This window comes from Dendrobates tinctorius, unplaced genomic scaffold (assembly GCF_039654945.1).
Source record: "Dendrobates tinctorius isolate UK_male_01 unplaced genomic scaffold, ASM3965494v1 ptg000119l, whole genome shotgun sequence".
NCBI lineage: Eukaryota > Metazoa > Chordata > Amphibia > Anura > Dendrobatidae > Dendrobates > Dendrobates tinctorius.
Window position 1 is genome coordinate 1,605,781 of NW_027361787.1, and position 14,920 is coordinate 1,620,700.

Below are 14,920 nucleotides of genomic sequence, written 5' to 3' on the forward strand. Positions count from 1 at the left end.
TCTGCAGAGACTTTGAAGACTTAGGCAAGAAAGTGAAAGAACTGGGAGCGCAGGTGGTCTTCTCTTCCATCCTCCCAGTGGATGGCCATGGAACAAGGAGGTGGAATAAGATTCTGCAGGTGAACAACTGGCTACGTCGATGGTGCCGTCAGCAACGATTTGGATTTCTGGATCACGGAGTAAACTACTTATACGATGGACTACTTGCTAGAGATGGGGTGCACCTTACGAAGACTGGTAAGCATGTATTTGGAAGTCGCCTTGCTACACTTGTAAGGAGAGCTTTAAACTAGAACAACATGGGAAGGGAAGCAAAAGACCAGAAAAAGCCATACACCTGACAAATGCTATTGAGAACTCTACTATTAGAAGTGGAAAGGAAGAACAAAGACGAAAGAATCTAATTAATAAAAATATTGGAGAAAGAGAAACCAATCACAAACTAAAATGTTTCTATACTAATGCACAAAGCATGGGCAACAAACAAGGAGAATTGGAACTACTAACACAGGAAAAGAAATATGATGTCATTGGAATCACTGAAACTTGGTGGGACAATACACATGATTGGAATACAAGACTAGAAGGATACAACTTATTTGCAAGAAGCAGACTTGATAAACGAGGAGGGGGTGTCGCATTGTATGTTAGAAACGCGTATATCTGCACAGAGATTGAAGCTTCAGAGACTGGGAGTTCTGTGGAAACTGTTTGGGTAAGAATACAAGGACAGAACAATGGAAAGGACACCATTGTAGGCATTTACTACAGGCCGCCTGTGCAAGCTGAAGCTATGGATGAACTCTTTATGCATCAAATGGCCAAGTTCTCCAAAAAATATGACATAGTTGTCATGGGAGATTTCAACTATCCAGACATTTGTTGGGAATCTCTCTCAGGCAAAACTAACAGGTCAAGGAAATTCTTATCCTCTCTTGCTGACAACTTTATCTTCCAAAAGGTAAGGGAGAAAACAAGGGGAACTGCTACCTTGGATCTAATCCTTATAAACAGGGAGGAAATGGTTGAGGAGGTAAAAGTGGCTGGGACCCTAGGAGGTAGCGACCATGCTATTTTAGAATTTTGGATAACTAGAGGCCGAAGACCTGTGAAGACTCAGACGTCAAGGTTAGATTTCAGAAAGGCAGATTTTAAGGGATTCAGAAAGAGAATTGGAGGGATCCAATGGCTGGATATCCTTAAAGACAAAAATGTCCAGGAAGGATGGGAAATCTTGAAAAATGAAATTCTCAAAGCACAGTTGTTAACAATTCCGAAAAGAGGAAAGAATAGGAAGCAGTTAAGGAAACCAGGATGGATGAACACAGAACTTAAGCACATGCTAAAAAGGAAGAAAAAAATGTTTATAAAATGGAAAGAGGGAGGCATATCTAAAGAAGAATATAATGCTGTCTGCAGAACCTGCAGGGCACAAATCAGATTAGCTAAAGCTGAAAATGAATTGAGGCTTGCAAGAGATGTCAAAAGCAATAATAAAGGATTTTGGGGATATGTCAAAAGTAAAAGAAAAGTCAAAGATGCTATAGGATTTTTACAGGATGAAAATGATGAAATGGTAAGACAGGATGTTGAGAAGGCTGAACTTTTAAATTCCTATTTTGCATCTGTTTTCTCTCAGAAAGGAAATGTAACATCAACTGTTATTCACTGTCCTATTAAGGGAATAGAAGAATCCAGGATATCTATAAACAGAAAGATAGTGAGGAAACACTTAGCTAGCCTAAATGAATTCAAGTCTCCAGGTCCAGATGAATTACACCCCAGAGTACTGAAGGAGATAGCAGAAGAAATTTTTGAACCCCTCTCTATAATCTTTGAAAATTCTTGGAGAACAGGAGAAGTGCCAGAAGACTGGAGAAGAGCAAATGTTGTTCCTATCTTCAAAAAGGGGAAGAAGGTGGACCCAGGTAACTATAGGCCGGTGAGTCTGACTTCTATACCAGGAAAGATCTTTGAACAAATTATTAAACAACATGTATGTCAATACCTGGATAAGAATGAAGTGATTAAACAGAGTCAGCATGGGTTTGTAACTAATAAGTCATGTCAGACTAACTTAATTTCCTTCTATGACGGTATCACTGATTGGGTGGATCAAGGAAATGCTGTAGATATAGTATATCTTGACTTCAGCAAAGCATTTGACAAAGTCTCTCATACAATCCTTATTGAAAAAATGATTAAGTATGGAATGGACAAGGCAACTGTTAGGTGGATTCATAACTGGCTTAGTGATCGGACCCAAAGAGTGGTCGTAAATGGCTGCACATCCAGTTGGAAGAATGTCTCAAGTGGGGTACCACAGGGCTCTGTCCTGGGCCCTGTATTGTTCAACATCTTTATCAACGATTTAGATGAAGGAATTGAGGGTAAACTGATTAAATTTGCTGATGACACAAAGCTAGGAGGGATAGCTAATACTAGAGAAGAGAGAGAGAGGATTCAAAAAGATTTAAATAAACTGGAGAAGTGGGCAGCAACTAACAGAATGGTTTTTAACAGGGAGAAATGCAAAGTACTACATCTGGGCAATAAAAATGGAAAAAGCATATATAGAATGGGAGGAATAGGGCTAAGTGACAGCACATGTGAAAAAGACTTGGGTATACTAATAGATCACAGACTGAATATGAGTCAACAGTGTGATGCAGCAGCAAAAAAGGCAAATGCAATTCTAGGATGTATTAACAGAAGCATACAGTCTAGATCACGTGAAGTCATTATTTCCCTCTACTCCTCTTTGGTCAGACCTCATCTGGAATATTGTGTCCAGTTTTGGGCACCACATTTTAAAAAAGACATCAACAAACTGGAGCAAGTTCAGAAAAGAGCGACCAGAATGGTGACCGGTCTGCAAACCCTGTCTTATGAGGAAAGGTTGCAGGATTTGGGAATGTTTAGTTTGCAAAAGAGAAGACTGAGAGGAGACTTAATAGCTGTCTACAAATATCTAAAGGGCTGTCACATTGTAGAAGGATCAACTTTATTCTCATTTGCACAAGGAAAGACTAGAAGCAATGGGATGAAACTGAATGGGAGGAGACACAGATTAGATATTAGAAAAAACTTTTTGACAGTTAGAGTGATCAATGAGTGGAACAGGCTGCCACGAGAAGTGGTGAGTTCTCCTTCAATGGAAGTCTTCAAACAGAGGCTGGACAGACATCTGACTGGGATGATTTAGCGAATCCTGCTTTGAGCAGGGGGTTGGACCAGATGGCCCAGGAGGTCCCTTCCAACTCTACGATTCTATGATTCTATGATTCTATGATTCTATGAAATACACACGGCTTATAATTATCTGTATGTAAAGAATGAATTCAGTCCCTGTATGTGTTTCCTCCAGATCTATCCAGTAAGAGGACAACACCAGAGAGATGTCCCCGTCCTCTTCTTCCACAGGACTGTAACCAAGAAGATCCCAGTGCTCCTCAGGATCATCAGGTAGACGGAGAGAAGGTGTCAGGAGATCTCCCCTATGATGTGTAGACGGCTGTGAAGGTCTTGTGCTCAGTCTTGTTTTATCCACCAGTATTATATGTTTTATACTTGTGTAATGAGAACGGTGGAGATGGCAGGATTAGAGCTGATCATAGATGGGACTTCTCCATCTGTCGGTGACTTTTACAATATTTGTTTCAGGGTGAAGATCTGACCCATATTAATACTACAGAGACATATGTGAGAGGTGATGAGCGGTGTAAAGAGGAGATTCCCACATATGACTACCCGGGTGAGTAGTAACCACTGAATGCAGAGAAGTCACAGATTCCTCTCAGTCACCGGCTGTGGCTGCTTTATCGGTGGTGTAGTCCGGCCGTATTACCATGATCACCATTTTGCCTCTAGACCACAACATTCTCCTCCACCCAAAACTGTTCAAATGACTTTGGGCATTGAAAGCCCTTTTCTATAGAACTTCCCACCTGGAGGATCCACCTACCCCCTGGGATTTGGAGACGTTGACCGTTACCTGCCCAGATCTGTAACTATAAAGCCAAATGACAGCGTACGTAGAATGTGCTGACAAGATAGAAAATCACTTGAAGAAAAATCTTATGCTGGGCCTGTAAGAGAAAGCGGAGGCAGTGGCGTAGCAACTGTTTGTGGCGCCCGGGGCAGTCGAAAAATTTGCCGCCCCTTTGGTCGTTGATAATCCGGAAGCATCCGAAGAGCCCACACTACACTCAGAGATCTAATTTTTAGTCTGCTACTAACTCTGCTGTTATTATTTCTAAATTTCAAGACTTTCATCTTCTTGCAGTTCTCTCTCTCTCTCTCTCTCTCTCTCTCTCTCTCTCTCTCTCTCTATATATATATATATATACTGTATATATATATATATATATATATGTATTAGCTTGATGATGCTGGATGAAGACCTAGTGGCTTTTTTAATAATAATTTTTAATAATGTGACAGAAAAAAAACAGAAAGTACAAATTATTTTCGAAACTTGGGTAAAGTTGTTTTATTATCTTAGCTCAACCCAGGTCGATTACTGGTGTCCGCCAGAGCGGTGCTGCGCACACTTGCACGCTATATCTGTAGTGCATCTACTGCTGGCCTTGCAGTTGAGGCGCCGCTTGCTTTGCAGGTCTAGAGGGACTCTAAGCCCATGTCCTTGGGGCTGAGTTCTGTGACCATTTGCAGAGCGCTCCTCATTGCCGAGCTCTGTGAGCTTGAACAGGCTTCAGCATTTATGTTTACCGGTAGTGTGGCTCTGTGAGGTAACAGAGCCCGCTTTTGTACACACCGGGTCAGCGGTTAACCCGCCGGTGTCTAGTTAGTACAACACCATATAGTTTCCGCCATTACTGAGCAGCATTACTCTGCACGGTGGAACCCGGGCTGCGAACGCACCTTATACCATCTTTATTATTTGGTGTGTTCCGCCAGCCCCTAACACCATCAGCTGCTACCTGATCTCACTGTTATTAGCGGTAGATGTAGACTTATGGGAGGAGTAGTCCCGTCAGTCACCCCTGCTCTCGCTATTATCAGTTCAAAGCAACTATCAGCATTCTCCCTTGCTAGTGCTGATCGGCAGCAGAGCAGGGGAGACTGATGAGAGCGGTCGTCAGCACCTGGCACCAGGGAACAGCGAAAACAGTACTGCTGCTTCCCAGGCACTGGTACGTGTAACACTGATGTAGCACACGGGTGGTGCATGTATTACACACACACACACATACACTGATATCTCTGGTACTGTTATTTCTGGTACCTGAACTGTGAGGATGTGTGGAAGATCCCTTAGACTGGTTCTGCAGCATTTCGATAAAGACTTGAGAGAATCAGAGTATCAAACGTCCTTTTATTGTCACCAGAAGCACTGAAATATTCTGTCTTATCCATGTGATGTACTTGTTGTACTTAAAAATATTCTTCATGACTGAATGAATTCAGAAATTTATAGTGAAGTTTGAACCATCACAAGTCAACAATGACACCTTATTTGCCTCAATATGCGGACACTAGCAGGTGCATGAAGGAAACACATTTTTCCCTAAAGCGTTTTCCAATACACATTTATGACCTTCCTACAGGATAAATTATAATATGATTGCGGGGGGGGGGTCTAACTTTAAGGATCCCCACTAATCTCAAGAATAAGAGTCCCCAAATCACCAGTGTGAATGTCAGGGCAGCTGAGACATAGATTTCTTTGATAATGATGCTGCAGTTAACCTTGAAGTGAAGAAAAAAAAATATTTCGGCATCGATTGACGACTGCCAGTGGATGTGAGATGTTCAGAGAAAGGATTAAAAGTTTTATTGAAGCAATGCCTTTTGGAGCTGATCCAACTCCTTCATCATGTACATTTAAACAGGATGACACCTCTGCCCTTTATCAATACATGTTATATAAATACTTATTTCTAAATCAGAGCTGACATTCTGTTTAATGTAACCTGATAAAGGAGTTAGATCAACTCCAAAACGTGTCGTTTCAATAAAATTAATTTTTTAACCAGTCTCTGGACACATTACACCCACTGACAGTGCAAGTCTATGCAGCAAGGCTGTCTTCTTCACTTAGCAGTATACCTTCAGCTCCAACACTTACGAGCCTTGGAACTAGTGGTCGTAGTGGTTGGAGCTGCATTGTGGATCCAGTGTTGTGCCTGTACCACACAGACAAATTAGGTGAGCGGTGCACAATGATTCACCCCACGTGCACATTCATGGGCAACGCCGAGCCACGCACGGGGCACTTACCGTTTATTTTCATTAGATGACGCTGCAGTGGCACAAGCGGGAAAATGTACATTTGCAGAATGATGGAATCACACAACATGAATATATACAGGGAATGGTGTGAACATCATATCTACTAAGGTCCAAAGGAAAAGGCAGAGTAAGCCCCACTGGGTGAAACCCTTACATTATGCCACTCGCCCCCAGACTGAAGACCACTCAGCCAGCACACCAGCCCCCCTAATACCACACACACTGCTGCCCAGAATGCACATCTGCCAGTGCAATGTAAGTACATAGCAAAACTGCTAGCAAGACAGGGCACAAGCCTGGGGCATACGGGCACCCTGACTCTAAGTACCGGGCACAGGCCCAGCTACTACAACAAGAGCCCAAACTGCATCTTCAGCTTCCCACTGACGGCTGCAAACCTCCCTAATACATCACTTGCTGGGAATATACCCCAAACCAGGGAGCCCCGGACCCACTTACCGGAAAAAGCAGCTATCGGTGCTCTTGATATTCCCTGTCCCACGCTGTACACAGATCCAGACGTGAGCAATCGAGCTGAATCAAGCAGGCGCATGTAAACGAAGGCAGAGCAATCGATAAAGCAGCTCTCGCATTGTGATGAAGAGACAGGACGCTTAGTAGATCACAGCAGCTCTGTGCTGGAGCAACGTTACCGGCTGCTGGGGGTCAGTGTTATACATATTATACATGTGCTCCTGCCGCGCCGCCCCCACACACGTGCCGCCTGGGGCGGACCGCCCCCCCGCCCCCCCCACGCTACGCCACTGAGCGGAGGGTAATGATGCTGTTGGCTTCCTAGATCCCTGAGATCTTATCGGATGAATCTTCTCTCCCTTCTGTGCTGCTGAATGTCTCATGGTCCCTACAAGACCAGGTCCAGTCTTTCTGGCCAATCTTCCCTTTTATGAGCGACACCAGTAAATGTGCAGTGAGGCCAAGTGTGAATTTCTGTATAATAACAGCAGAGTTTCCGTTTATCCTGACTTTTCAATTTGTATTAAAACCAACTAACTTCCAGGAGGATTGTGATAATCTCCAGGACAAACATTCCACCTGTGCCCTGATAGATCTCTAAGCTGTGCGTGGCTGAGGGCTGTAATATACATTTATTCCCGCCTGCAGGAGATGTGTTGGCTCCAGCCCTGGTGTCATGGATTCTCTCCACGTCATAAATTCCATTGTTTTTGATCCTAAGGAATTCAGATTACTGCACAATCTCTCCTGAAATGGGGGCGCTAATACTTTCTCTACTCTTCTGGTCAGGACTCACAGTGGCTCCAATGATCCACCATAAATCTTTATTTTTTTTTTATTTTTTTTTTTTTATATAGCGCTAACATATTCCGCAGCGCTTTACAGTTTTTGCACACACATTATCATCACTGTCCCCAATGGGGCTCACAATCTAAATTCCCTATTAGTATGTCTTTAGAATGTGGGAGGAAACCGGAGTACCCGGAGGAAACCCACGCAAACACGGGGAAGAACATACAAACTCCTTGCAGATGTTGGGCCCTGGGATTTGAACCCAGGGCCCCAGCGCTGCAAGGCTGCAGCGCTAACCACTGAGCCACCGTGCCGCCACAATGAGGGCAACCCTGTTTTAGTGATGGAGTTCTCCCTTCATATTTACGTTGTTGTTGGGGATGTTACATAGAGTAATAAATTATGTCTTTTTTACCTGTTCATTCTGTATGATGGCAGAGGTATAGTATTGAGGCGCACACAATCTAATAGGGGAGGTGCTGGTGTAGCAGACTGATAAGTCCCAAATAAAAGAGAGTCAAGGGTTCACCGCTCATATAATTTATAATGCAGAATTTCATTTATTACTGTCCAAAAAAAGCTGCTCTTACAAATGAGCGGGTCTTACCTTTTATGTTACTTATTCTTTTGTACGTACTTACAGTTTTGTCTGTTTCGTTGTATTTACATTTTATTCTTTTCTGTTAGTGATTCAGTGAGTAAGACCCGGGAGGGGCGAAATGTCTGATGTAGCTGTTGTCCCTTTTTACAACCTTGGTTACTATGTTTATGACTACTGCTCATTTGTAAGACCAGTTTTTTGGACTGTAATAAATGAAATTCTGCATTATACATCTTATGAGTGTGCACTGAACCCTTGACTCTCTATTCTGTATGATATTTTGATTGTGGTGGGATCGGCCGGCCTCACTTATGTGAGTCTGTAACTCCCTGATAGTCTTGAAAAAAATCTCTCCATTGCCGCTTCCAAATGTCTGAGATCTAAATTTAAGGTGAACCTGTCAGCAGGATTGTGCTCAGTAACCTCCAGACACTGTCAGGTCAGCGCCGTTATTCTGATTACAGTGATACCTGGTGATGAAATCTGTCTTGTGGTTGTTGTTTAATCTTTATTTGTAATTAGCTGAAGACCCCGGTGCTGCCCGGGCACAGTAACTAACTGTGGTTAGTTATAGCAAATTATAATTATCCTCCATCCCATAGTCCCGTGCCCATATACCCATCATACATATCCTCCATCCCATAGTCGAGTGCCCATATACCCATCACACATCTTCCATCCCATAGTCCCATTCCCATATAACCATCATACATATTCTTCATCCCATAGTCCCATGCCCATATACCCATCATACATAATCGCCATCCCATAGTCCCATGCCCATATACTCATCACACATCCTCCATCGCATAGTCCCGTGCCCATATACCCATCATACACATCCTTCATCCCATAGTCGAGTGCCCATATACCCATCACACATCCTCCATCCCATAGTCCCATGCCAATATACCCATCATACATATTCGCCATCCCATAGTCGAGTGCCCATATACCCATCATACATATCCACCATCCCATAGTCCCATGCCCATATACCCATCACACATCCTCCATCCCATAGTTCCATGCCCATATACCCATCATACATATCCTCCATCCCATAGTCGAGTGCCCATATACCCATCACACATCCTCCATCCCATAGTCCCATGCCCGTATACGCATCATACATATCCTCCATCCCATAGTCGAATGCCCATATACCCATCACACATCCTCCATCCCATAGTCCCATGCCCATATACCCATCATACATATTCGCCATCCCATAGTCGAGTGCCCATATACCCATCATACATATCTGCCATCCCATAGGCCCGTGCCCATATACCCATCATACATATCCTCCATCCCATAGTCGAGTGCCCATATACCCATCACACATCCTCCATCCCATAGTCCCATGCCCATATACCCATCATACATATCCTCCATCCCATAGTCCCATGCCCATATACCCATCATACATATCCTCCATCCCATAGTCCCGTGCCCATATACCCATCATACATCTTCGCCATGCCCTAGTCGAGTGCCCATATACCCATCACACATCCTTCATCTCATAGTCCCATGCCCATATACCCATCATACATATCCTCCATCCCATGCCCGTGCCCATATACCTGTCATACATATCCGCCATCTCATAGTCCCGTGCCATATATCCGTCATACATATCCTCCATCCCATAGTCCCGTGCCCATATACCCATCATACATATCCGCCATCTCAGTCCCGTGCCCATATACCCATCATACATATCTGCCATCCCATAGTCCAGTGCCCATATACCCATATTCCCAATCATACATATCCGCCATCCCATAGTCCAGTGCCCATATACCCATATTCCCAATCATACATATCTGCCATCCCATAGTCCAGTGCCCATATACCCATATACCCATCACACATCCTCCATCCCATAGTCCCGTGCCCATATATCCGTCATACATATCCTCCATCCCATAGTCCAGTGCCCATATACCCATCACACATCCTCCATCCCATAGTCCCATGCCCATATACCCATCACACATCCTTCATCTCATAGTCCCATGCCCATATACCCATCATACATATCCTCCATCCCATAGTCCCATGCCCATATACCCATCACACATTCTTCATCTCATAGTCCCGTGCCCATATACCCATCATACATATCCTCCATCCCATAGTCCCTTGCCCATATACCCGTCATACATATCCTCCATCCCATAGTTCAGTGCCCATATACCCATCACACATCCTCCATCCCATAGTCCCTTGCCCATATACCCGTCATACATATCCTCCATCCCATAGTCCAGTGCCCATATACCCATCACACATCCTCCATCCCATAGTCAACTATTATGACATCATAATGAGTGGCGGCGGGGCTTGCAACCTATGATGACATCAGCGTTGCCATGGCAACCATTGTGACATCATAATGAGGGGCGGGGCTTGATACGCACACACTGCTTCCCCAGTATGCAAATAGGGGCATTATGACATCATAATGAGGGGCGGGGCTTGACGCGCACACACTTTTTCCCCCAGTATGTAGATAGGGGCAAAATTGTTTGGTGAACTGGAACGCGCGGGATTAAAATTTCACCTCACAACATAGCCTAGGATGCTCTCGGGGTCCAGACGTGTGACTGTGCCAAATTTTGTGGCTGTAGCTGCGACGGTGCGGATGCCTATCCCGGACATACACACACACATACATACATACATACATACACACATACACACACTTTGAGCTTTATATATTTGATTAACAGTGAACGAGATTCTCATGCTCTGGCGAGGGGCTGTGGGTGGGGCTGTGGGCGGGGCTTTATGTGATGCTCTGATTACATATTCCTCTGTATTGGCTTATGACAGGTCGCTGACCCCTCACTGACCTGCCCCCCATTATTACATAATGCATATAATAGCATTGATATTATTGGTGATAATGTCTATAATATTGTGGCTATTGTGAGGCTTAGAAAAAAAATTACATCCAGCAAAATGTCACCAGTGGCCCCTGTCCAGTAGCATCTATCTTTTACTTATTATACAGTGGGGGAAAAAAGTATTTAGTCAGTCAGCAATAGTGCAAGTTCCACCACTTAAAAAGATGAGAGGCGTCTGTAATTTACATCATAGGTAGACCTCAACTATGGGAGACAAACTGAGAAAAAAAAATCCAGAAAATCACATTGTCTGTTTTTTTTTCATTTTATTTGCATATTATGGTGGAAAATAAGTATTTGGTCAGAAATAAAATTTCATCTCAATACTTTGTGATATATCCTTTGTTGGCAATGACAGAGGTCAAACGTTTTCTGTAAGTCTTCACAAGGTTGCCACACACTGTTGTTGGTATGTTGGCCCATTCCTCCATGCAGATCTCCTCTAGAGCAGTGATGTTTTTGGCTTTTCGCTTGGCAACACGGACTTTCAACTCCCTCCAAAGGTTTTCTATAGGGTTGAGATCTGGAGACTGGCTAGGCCACTCCAGGACCTTGAAATGCTTCTTACGAAGCCACTCCTTCGTTGCCCTGGCGGTGTGCTTTGGATCATTGTCATGTTGAAAGACCCAGCCACGTTTCATCTTCAATGCCCTTGCTGATGGAAGGAGGTTTGCACTCAAAATCTCACGATACATGGCCCCATTCATTCTTTCATGTACCCGGATCAGTCGTCCTGGCCCCTTTGCAGAGAAACAGCCCCAAAGCATGATGTTTCCACCACCATGCTTTACAGTAGGTATGGTGTTTGATGGATGCAACTCAGTATTCTTTTTCCTCCAAACACGACAAGTTGTGTTTCTACCAAACAGTTCCAGTTTGGTTTCATCAGACCATAGGACATTCTCCCAAAACTCCTCTGGATCATCCAAATGCTCTCTAGCAAACTTCAGACGGGCCCGGACATGTACAGGCTTAAGCAGTGGGACACGTCTGGCACTGCAGGATCTGAGTCCATGGTGGCGTAGTGTGTTACTTATGGTAGGCCTTGTTACATTGGTCCCAGCTCTCTGCAGTTCATTCACTAGGTCCCCCCGCGTGGTTCTGGGATTTTTGCTCACCGTTCTTGTGATCATTCTGACCCCACGGGGTGGGATTTTGCGTGGAGCACCAGATCGAGGGAGATTATCAGTGGTCTTGTATGTCTTTCATTTTCTAATTATTGCTCCCACAGTTGATTTCTTCACTCCAAGCTGGTTGGCTATTGCAGATTCAGTCTTCCCAGCCTGGTGCAGGGCTACAATTTTGTTTCTGGTGTCCTTTGACAGCTCTTTGGTCTTCACCATAGTGGAGTTTGGAGTCAGACTGTTTGAGGGTGTGCACAGGTGTCTTTTTATACTGATAACAAGTTTAAACAGGTGCCATTACTACAGGTAATGAGTGGAGGAAAGAGGAGACTCTTAAAGAAGAAGTTACAGGTCTGTGAGAGCCAGAAATCTTGATTGCTTGTTTCTGACCAAATACTTATTTTCCACCATAATATGCAAATAAAATGAAAAAAAAACAGACAATGTGATTTTCTGGATTTTTTTTTCTCAGTTTGTCTCCCATAGTTGAGGTCTAACTATGATGTAAATTACAGATGCCTCTCATCTTTTTAAGTGGTGGAACTTGCACTATTGCTGACTGACTAAATACTTTTTTTCCCCACTGTAGGTGCTACTGCGCAGGCACCGCCACCACTGGTGACGTTTTGCTGGCTGTAATCTTTTTCTAACCCTCACAATAGTCATCTATAGATTATCAAAAATAAGGAAGCGAGAGCGAAACGTGCGTCGGGGCCTTGGCGTGGCGCACAGGCATCTTTGAACATGGGTAAGAGGGTTTGGTTCAATCTCATGTGAGCATTGGCTTTCATATTTTGTTACTTTTTTTCTCTCCACAATACATGTGTCTATGGTAATATAATACGGAACGATACTCTGTCACTTTGGCAATATGTGGTGTGCATACGTATTCCTATATTTGCCAGTGTTTATCTGCTGAATGTACATTTGCGGTTTGATTGTCTTTCTAAATGCCTCTTTTCATGTTCATGTGTGATTAAGGGAGCTTCGCACATGTAATACTCCTCTTAGGTTACTATCACATCGTGTTGCTCTCTGTCTTAATTACCTCATGCCTGTGTGGCCGCACCATGGTTGTGTTGCTGTCCGCCTGATTTTATTAGTTTTTGTACATAAGGTGTGGAGCATTTTATATGTATATTTATATGCCCTGTTTTGGTGGATTTAAATAAAGGCTTTGTCATACTTTTTTTGATAAGCAGGGATAAGATGGAATTTATGACTTTACTTATACACACACCTTCTTTTGACTCTATTCTAGCGATCTAAGCTCCCAAAGGTTCATTATTGCTTTTCATGATTATTGGAGAGTATCTCTAATCAAGAAATATGATTGTTATATCTACCTTTGATTCTAGCTATGTTTTCATCACTATTATAATGGGGGGCAGGTCAGTGAGGGGTCAGCGACCTGTCATAAGCCAATACAGATGAATATGTAATCAGAGCACCACATAAAGCCCCGCCCACAGCCCCACCCCAGCCCCGCCCCAGAGCACGAGAATCTCATTAACTGAAAACTACAAATACAGATTATACAACAACCACAAGACGGATTTCATCACCAGGTATCATTGTAATCAGTATAACGGCGCTGACCTGACAGTGTCTGTAGGTTACTGAGCACAATCCTGCCGACAGGTTCCCTTTAAGACATCTCAGCTCTGCACTATTATACACAGTTCTCTATAAATGTGTAATATTTCTTCATGAAACTCATCTGATAGAAAATATTGGACCTTACGATAGTTTAGATTGTGAGGTCACCGAGCCCCATACTCTAATTACCCAGAGAGGTTTCACCACTAGCTGCTCATTTATTACTGATGGAGACTGTGGAGTTTGATCATTTCAGTAGATGTTATTGTCTATAGTCACAGTGTTTGATTACAGTAGTGTCCAAAATCCTCTGATTTAACCTCTTCCTGCAGCCAGTTTTGTGGTCCTAATCAGACCCCATTATTAATATCTGACGTGTGTCACTTTATGTGGTGGTAAATTATTCACAGAGGATAATAGGAAACAAATGGATCTTACAAATTATTTTCCAGCTTCGCACTATACCCTACATACGATTGTACACTACTGTCTGGGCACATGGCAGTGTTCAGAAGGGAAGGAGCGCCATTTAGCTATTTGAATGCAGATCTAGCTGGAATAGTTTGCAGACACAATGTATTGGGAGCACTGTTCATGGTCACCTGGCAGCTCAAAAGATGTCCACCATGAACATGCTTGGCTCTATCTTCTCTGCTTTCCATATCCCAAGGATTGCCTTGCTCATCGCCCTATAACACCCTTACATGGATCTGGACTTACACTGGGACCCCTAGGCTTGGACCATGGTGTTACCTGCTATTCTGTGGTGTTAGATGGCAAGAACAATAGTCAGGTAGCTGGGTCAGAACCAGAAGGACAGAATACAGAATCAGGAGACACAAGAGTAGACAGTAAACGGGCCACAGTCACTGCAGGAGACAAATACACAAGCCGCAAGCTGAGCACAGAGGACTGAACCAGAGGAGACAGCGCTGTATCTGGCAGATTCCGGCCATGTGCTTTGCGCTTTAGTAGGGTGTGGTACTTTCCAATTGGCTGAAGTAGGGAGCAGATTACTCCAGCTGGACAGCAGGAACAGATCCCAGATGAGATTGGACACATCATATGCAGAAGCCCTAATATAACTAAATGACAGAAAACCAGAATAGTCGAAATCCTCATAAAGTGATTCCATTTTATAAATTAATTCACTGAGG

General features: G+C 43.6%; 1 protein-coding gene across 1 annotated transcript in view; it reads right to left on the reverse strand.

Annotated features, from left to right (window-relative positions):
* Positions 1-14,920, reverse strand: part of LOC141101541 (uncharacterized) — an 83,354-nt gene that overhangs the window by 39,617 nt on the left and 28,817 nt on the right.